The 7807-nt window shown below is 49.7% G+C and overlaps 1 non-coding gene across 1 annotated transcript; it reads right to left on the bottom strand.

Moving 5' to 3' along the window:
* Nucleotides 1–241: 241 nt before the first annotated feature.
* LOC133757197 (U4 spliceosomal RNA) lies at nucleotides 242–376 on the bottom strand. The gene has a single exon (XR_009865576.1). It is a non-coding gene; the product is annotated as a U4 spliceosomal RNA (small nuclear RNA).
* Between the last annotated feature and the right edge of the window lie 7431 nt (nucleotides 377–7807).

The raw sequence follows: 7807 nt of genomic DNA, 5'->3' as shown, positions 1-7807 counted from the left end.
CCACACACTGTGTCTCCTAGACTCCTCTGCCTCCCCTGCCCCACCTGCCACTGCCACCGTGGGGATCTCAGACCCTCACCTAGGGTGTCTCCAGGTGGCACAGTTAAAGGCACCCTCCGGTTTTAAATCCAATAGCCCCTAAGTCAAGGTTTCCATTTATCCACAGTGAAGCAATTGATCTTTTTAGAGAGGGACTTAATAAAAGAAAAAAGTCCTGTGACCCAGCTCTTCAAAGTCTGGGCCATCAGTCTGTAAACCAAATGTAACCAAATGTGTTTCAAGTCATCATGGCAGGGTATTGGGAAAAGTTTACAATTAGCAATAATCATGCCTCGGATAAACCTCATTGGCGACGATACTGCCACTGCACAAAGCTAAAACCAAATGTGTTGGGGCCAGCGTGGTGGTGTAGTGGGTAAAGCCACCACCAGCAATGCCAGCATCCCATATGGGCTTCTGCCCTTCAAATACATAAAATAAACCTTCTAAAAAATGTGTGACTTATGTGTGTACAGCTTTGGTTCCCAGATGGAGAGGCTGCTGTTTTACGAGATGATTAACGATGATGACCCAGAAGCGAGCATTGGGCTGGCAGTTGGGACGCTGAGTGCCCCGAGTCTGAGTCCCCTCGCTGGCTCCTGACTCCAGCTCCCTGCTAATGGGCGCCCTGGGAGGCAGCAGGTGACGGCTTGAGTAACTGGGTCCCTGTCACTAAAATAAATGTTGAAGTTTATCCCGAAATGTATTTGTTGACATTTCTTTGAGAGGCAGACATAGGAGACACAGTCAGAGGTCTCCTGTGTGCAGTTCACTGTCCGAATGCCAGCAGCAGCCCGGCTGGGGCAAGCTGAAGCCAGGAGCCAGGAACTCAGTCCAGGTCTCCCAGAGACCCAGCCGCCTGGTCATCTCCTACTGCCTCCCACGCACTGGCAGGGAGCTGGTCTGAAGTGGAGGCAGGATCCAAACAGTCACCCTGATAGGGTAGGCGGGCATTCCAAGTGCATCTTAATTGCTGTGACAAATGCCACTCTTACATTTAAAAAAATATTAAGTGCTGATGCAGTATTGCAGACGGCTGGATGGGAGCCGCCCTGGGGGCTCAGCTCAGACTCACACAGAATATTTGGTAGTGCCAGCAGATACTACATCTCACTGTGGCTCCCGTGACATTTGCAGTGAGACTGCCTCCTGTTCTCACACTTCCAGAACGGGTACAGCGCACCAGAGTGGCTTTGAAATGCCTATTTCCTCACCCCACCGGAGGCTTTTTTAAAAGCTCTATGGGCTGGCCGGCGCCGCGGCTCAACAGGTTAATCCTCCGCCTTGCGGCGCCGGCACACCAGATTCTAGTCCCGGTCGGGGCACCGATCCTGTCCCGGTTGCCCCTCTTCCAGGCCAGCCCTCTGCTATGGCCCGGGATTGCAATGGAGGATGGCCCAAGTGCTTGGGCCCTGCACCCCATGGGAGACCAGGAGAAGCACCTGGCTCCTGCCATCGGATCAGCGCGGTGCGCCGGCCGCAGCACGCCAACCGCAGCGGCCATTGGAGGGTGAACCAACGGCAAAAAGGAAGACCTTTCTCTCTGTCTCTCTCTCACTGTCCACTCTGCCTGTCAAAAAAAAAAAAAAAAAAAAAAAAGGCTCTATGGGCTGAGAACCTGAATTCTCAAGCTGTCTACAGCGTTCTGAATCAGACGGTCCGTGGCCTTCATGTCGAGAAGGTCTGTTCGGTGAGTGCCACCAAGGTTCCACGTGTGAGAAATGTTGCATCGTCTGTCCCAGTGCTATGCTTTGTTGGCATGGCTACACCCTCTCCTTGAACGCTACTCTAACACCACGCGAGGAGAGAGCCCAGCTTCCAATGAAGGTGTCCTTCACAGCTCTGGCCAGTGAGCGGGTCTCCCCAGTCGCCCTCTTTGTTAAACTCAGGAAAATCAGCTCTGGGAGGCATGCAATTGTTTTATTTAAGGCTTCAGGAAACTTCTGCTGTCAAAATGTTTTGAAAATCAAAAACTGCTACCTGAGCTCTCAATAGTATTATTGTACTTTTGGATTTCCCAGCAATAAGAATGAGACTTTTTGTTTCCATCACGTATAGTCAGTGCAGCTAATATAAAGTATTATTTGTAAAAGGGTCTTTATTTTCCCAAAGAGGAAAAAAAATTAGTCAAGACCTGCTCAGTGTGGTATTGAAAAATAAAACAAGAGAACAATCTTCCTTACTGTTTGTGTTTAATATTAATGGCTTTTTAACCTTTGATGCCCTTGCTGATTACATTTTTATTTTCTTTTTCACGGCTTGTCTTCGGCAGCTTCTACAAATTTTTGCTCATCAGCCTCGTGAAATTGAGTCCCATATTAAACAGTTTTGTTTTTCCCCACGTGGCATTACGATCGCCTCCGCTGCCCTGGGTTTCCAGAATTCCAGCTGCTGGAGGTAATATCTGAGTTCGAAGTGTGCCTGCATTTGCATACACAACGAGAACACACAACAGAAGCAGGGCCAGTTTGGCTGTCATGGCGGCCTTCAGCACAAGGTGCACCACGCAGACCGTGGCGGTCCTGTGGGGTCATGATGGAGCTGGGAAACGCCTATCACCTGAAGATCCTGCATCCAGCCGCGGTCCTGGCACGACCCCCTGCTGGGGCACCGGTGGCGCTGGTGGAGGGTCGGAGCTACCTACTGCACAGCCAGCCCTGCGATGGTGCGGCAGGACACAATACTGGATCGTGTTAACAGACGACCACACCATTGGTTTATGGAACTGCTGTACTCTACTGAAAGTTGTGGAGGCGGCGTGGACACCTGCTATTTATAAAGATTGACTGTGAAGAGCCTGCAGGTGGCCCCACAGCCTCGTCCATCACATGGTCACTGCGTCTCCCGATCGCACCAAGAGGCCAGGTTGAAGGGCTGGCCTGCGCCCTTAGGGTTGTCTGTCGGTGCAGTCTAGGGTGTTTGCACAGCCAGGGAAGCACATTCCTCACCCTGTTTCCCCAACCCTGAGCGATGCATGGAGTGTTTTCCCATTTCAGCTCTCTCTGCAAGAGATGATCTAAGGCAAATCTCTTAGGCAATGGGAACCTCGGGTTTCATCATAAGGAGGGTGCAACTTCAAGGGAAGAAGAGCTAGAGGGCAAAACAGATCTTTCCATTTCTCTGCTTTGAGGCCCCTTCTGGCAAGGTGTGGCTTGTGGAGCAAGAGCCACTTCTCCCCACCCCAGACCTCCTCAGTGTCACCGGGGCAGGACACCAGTGTGGGACTGGAATCTCAGTAGCAGCCACCAGTGCAGAGCCACAGTGGCTCACGTAGGACTGAAAGAAACAACAGGACCAAGTGGTGGAGGTGGCAGGACCCTAGCCCCCTGGCATCAGTGGATCCTGGAAGAGTCCTACTAGTCCTACCCTACCAGTGCCCAGCGAGAGGCTGGGAGAGACCACCACCCATGCGGAACAGCAAGCAGGGAGGCACCACCCATGCGCTACAGCGAGCAGGGCGGCAGCACGCGGGACAAGTTGCAGGAGCACTTGTGCGTTCTGCTCTCAGACGCCATAGTCACCTGGAGCTGGGGGCGGGGAGGCCATGCAGGAGCAGGTGGAGCAGAGCCAGCGCCTGCTATTCAGGTGAATGCCAATCATAGCTTCGTTCAGAGATGAAACAGGGCATTCATCGCTTTAGGTCTTTGACGACCCAGAATTGCAACACAATACATGAGCTGATTGGAGATAGAAGGGTGTTGCCTTTTAGATGAGGATCCTAGAGTCGGTATTCCAGATCACAATTTGAAACACAGTCCCGTATGCAAAAACAAAGCGATTGTGTACATACTGCTACACACCTATTAGGATGACCCAAATTAAAGAGTGATGGTGCCAAATGTAGGCGAAGATGTGGAGCAACCGGAACTCTTGTGCCCTGCCAGAGGGAATGTAGAATGGCACAACCACTTTGGAAAACAATTCATAAAATAGTTTTTAAAAAATCTAATTAGCTACCTACTCACTTCTGACCAATCACTCCCCCGGAGAAATGAAATCACATGTCCAAACAAGGACTTGCACGCAAATGCAAAACAAATCCTAAAACAAATCCAAACACAACCCTCAGCTCTATCCACAGCTGGATGGGTAAACAAGTCACGGTACACAATGAAGTACACTCAGCAATAAAAGGAAGTGAACTTCTGATATGTACAGCAATGTGGATCAAGTCAAAGTAATTGTGCTGGGTAAAAGAAGCCAGATGCCCCAACATTACACATGGGATCCCACTTATATAAAATTCTGGGGGGCCGGAGCTGTGGCTTAGTAGGCTGAGCTTACAAATGCGGCGCCGGCATCCTATATGGGCAGTGGTTCACATCCCAGCTACTCCACTTCTGATCCAGCTCTGCTATTGCCTGGGAAAGTAGTAGAAGGTGGTCCAAGTCCTTGGGCCCCTGCACTCACGTGGGAGACCCAGAAGAAGCTCCTGGCTCCTGGCTTCGGATCAGCCCAGCTCCGGCTGTTGTGGCCAGTTGGGAGAGTGAACCAGGGATAAAAGACTTTTATCTCTGTCACCCCCTCTCTATGTCTGTAGTTTTACCTCTCGAATAAATAAAAATCTTTTTTAGAAAATTCTGGAAATGAGGACACTTGAGAGTGATGAATGTGTTCATTGTCTTGATTACTGGCTGGATGCATCCATAGGTCAACAGTTCTGAAATTGCACACGTCAAATGCGTGCAGTTTTTACCTGTATGTGGACCACACGTCAGTGGAACTGCTGGAGAAGACAGAGGTCCTGGCGCTAGAAGACCCGTACCTCTGATGGGTCATTTTCCAGTTTACTGAGAGGGTTTGGGACTCCTGAAATACTTGTGCGTTTATCAGAGATTCCCGGGGACATTCGAACTCTTTCCTTCCACCCGTATGATCGGACTTATGCTGCTGGCTGCTCTCCTGGCTGTGTTTCATGACCCCAGTCGTGGGTTAGAGTCTCCTGTGAAAGCTTCCAGACACAGCTCCGAGCGCCCAGGGGAGCGGCCCAGCCTGCCTCTGTGAAGGCACACGATCCATTTCCAAATCCAGGGCCAGAAAACACTGCAGGGAAAATCAGGACCTAGCAAATCCACATGCGCTATAGAGCTAGCTGTTCAGAGTCTGGAATATCAACTAATAATTCCCAGGAACCTCATCCTATACCACGCTCAGGCTGCAGGCACCACCAGGAGCTCAGGGGAAATGCAAGAGGAGCCGCTGGCCATGGGCCCTTTGGGATCTGGGCACCTGTGCGTCCGTCCATGCCTCACACCAGGCCCAGAGAGCTGAGGCAAGAAGCCGAGTGAACGCTGGCTGATTGCTCCGGCTACTCTGATCCTAGCCATGCCGGGGGACACACAGTGACACTGTCCTTTGGACCCCACTCAGGGAGAACAAATGGCAGGTACCCCAGCCCAGAAAACATGTCACTGGTAACACGACAAACACTGGGGCACCGAAATCACGTGACTGGTACATCATTGCTGGGGACTGTAAAACCCTTGTGTCTCCAAACGAAAGCTCTTGCCTCTTGCTACCTCTTTCCACACGGTTTCCAAGAAGCCTTGAAGCAGGACCGCATATCAGATGGGGAAAAAAAACACAAAAAACGGGGCAGGCTGTAGAGAGGAAGCGGAACCAGTTCCACGGCGTTGTTTGCGTACATGCGGATGCACCTGCCAAGGGGGAAATTAAGAGGAAGGGCTCAACCCCTTAGTTCAGCCGCCTCTGCCTTCCCTGGGGCTGTAACTGCCGAAGCTGTGTTTTGTGGGAGGCTGTCCCACTTCTTTGGAGATGTACGCATTCTTAGTCATTAGGAGAGGAATGGCCTGACACAGGCAGTCGGCAGTAGCAGCTACAAAACCCCAAGCATACATAAAGATAAAGCAAAAAAAAAAAAAAAAAGATAAAGCAAACGCCATCAGATGTTAAATGGTATGATAGCACTCACATTCACCTCTTTAGAATCTCCCTTAGCGCTGAAAAACTTCCAAGTGAAGTTGAGAGGAAGCAGAGATAATTCTGTCGTGGTCTGTTTTGCCTTTCACACTAACAGCGTGCATCTCGCCCAGTGCGGTAGCACGCTTGGTTTACTCCCCAGAGGAAAGACCTGCTGGGCTGCCACGATGACCCGATACAGAGCCTGTGTGCACATCCTGAGGAAGTACCCAGAACAAAACCAGAGGCAACCCACAGGGATGGCAGGAAAGCCAGGCTTCTGTTTATGACGAAAACCATAGTCCCCAGGGTGCTGCCCAGCAGTGCATCAGGGACTTCCACAACGCCTCCCTGTCTTGGTGGCAGCGTGGGTGGCAGGACATTGAAACAGGTAGGACAAACCCCGACCTTGCCCAACCTGAGTCTTCAGGAAAGGTTGCACAGATCGGAGACAGGCGACATGACAATGTGTCCTGGTTTTGCCACCAGCATGATAAACAGTCCCGGGTGAGTCAGATGGTATTTGGAGCCCTTAACTTCCCCATCTTTTTAAGGATAAGGAAACAAATGCTACCCATCCCAGAGGGTTTTAGAAAGTTAAGGAAACATAAAAAGTATGTACAAGTTGAGCATCCCTAGCCCAAAATCTGAAACTCTCCAAATCTGTGACTTTTTCCCCACCAACATCATGGCTTCGCGTGGAAGATTCTGCACCAGACCTCACAGGGCAGTCACAGTCAAAGGCGAGTGTGCCAAATACAGAGGATATGATTACCTTTAGGCGACATACACCTTGGGGTATGCATGGAGCGTAAGTGAATTCTGCATGTTGACTTGGGTCCCACCCCAAGATATCTCATTGTATATATGCAAATATTTCAAAATTCAAAAAGTTGTGAAATCCTGCCTACTTCTGGTCCCAAGTATTTCATACAAAAGATATCCAACCTGTAATTAAAAATGACCTGCAAAATATAATGTGCCAAACAAATGTGGGGCATGGATGTCAGTCCTCGTGCTGAGTCATTAAAGACATCTGCCATCGGAACAGCGCGGTGCGCCGGCCGCAGCGCGCTACCGCGGCAGCCATTAGAGGGTGAACCAACGGCAAAGGAAGACCTTTCTCTCTGTCTCTCTCTCTCACTGTCCACTCTGCCTGTCAAAAAAAAATAAATAAATAAATAAATAAAAAAATAAAAATAAAGACATCTGTTTACATGGAGCAATTTGCTGAGTCAGATTAACATCCATGTGTTAACTGGAAATAGCACTGGTAGATAGATCTTAGTAGTTTTCTTCCTGAAAATATATCCCAAATTGTCTCACCTAATGGAAAGAATAATTAAATATCTTAACATATGCTCCCTAACTCGAAATCTCCCACATCTTAATTAGTGAGTTAATTTCTAAGCAAAGTTCCTGTTTTTTTTAGGAAGAAATATTTCGGGTGCCGACGCTGTGGTACAGTGTCAGCATCGCATGGGACTCCATTCTAAGTGCCAGCTGCTCCACTTCTGATTCAGTGCCCTGCTATGGCCTGGGAAAGTAGTGCAAGATGGCCCAAGTGCTTGGGCCCCTGCAGTCACATGGGAGACCCGGATGAAACTCCTGGCTCCTGGCTTTGGCCTGGCCCAGCCCCAGCCGTTGTGGCCATCTAGGGAGTGAACCCGTGGATGGAACACCTCTCTCTTTCTTTCTCACTCTCCTTTCTCTCTGTAACTCCGACTTGGAAATGAATAAATAAATCTTTTAAAAAGAAGGAGAAGAAATATTTCTTTCTGCTTGTAACATCTACTGAGTGAAGATCAGTTTAGAAGTGACGCTTGTGCTCAAGGGCAAAGTGTCTTCA

Source organism: Lepus europaeus, chromosome 3 (genome assembly GCF_033115175.1).
Source record: "Lepus europaeus isolate LE1 chromosome 3, mLepTim1.pri, whole genome shotgun sequence".
Classification (NCBI taxonomy): Eukaryota; Metazoa; Chordata; class Mammalia; order Lagomorpha; family Leporidae; genus Lepus; species Lepus europaeus.
The sequence above is the reverse complement of the archived record's forward strand: the minus strand, read 5'-3'. Positions and strand labels throughout refer to the sequence as shown.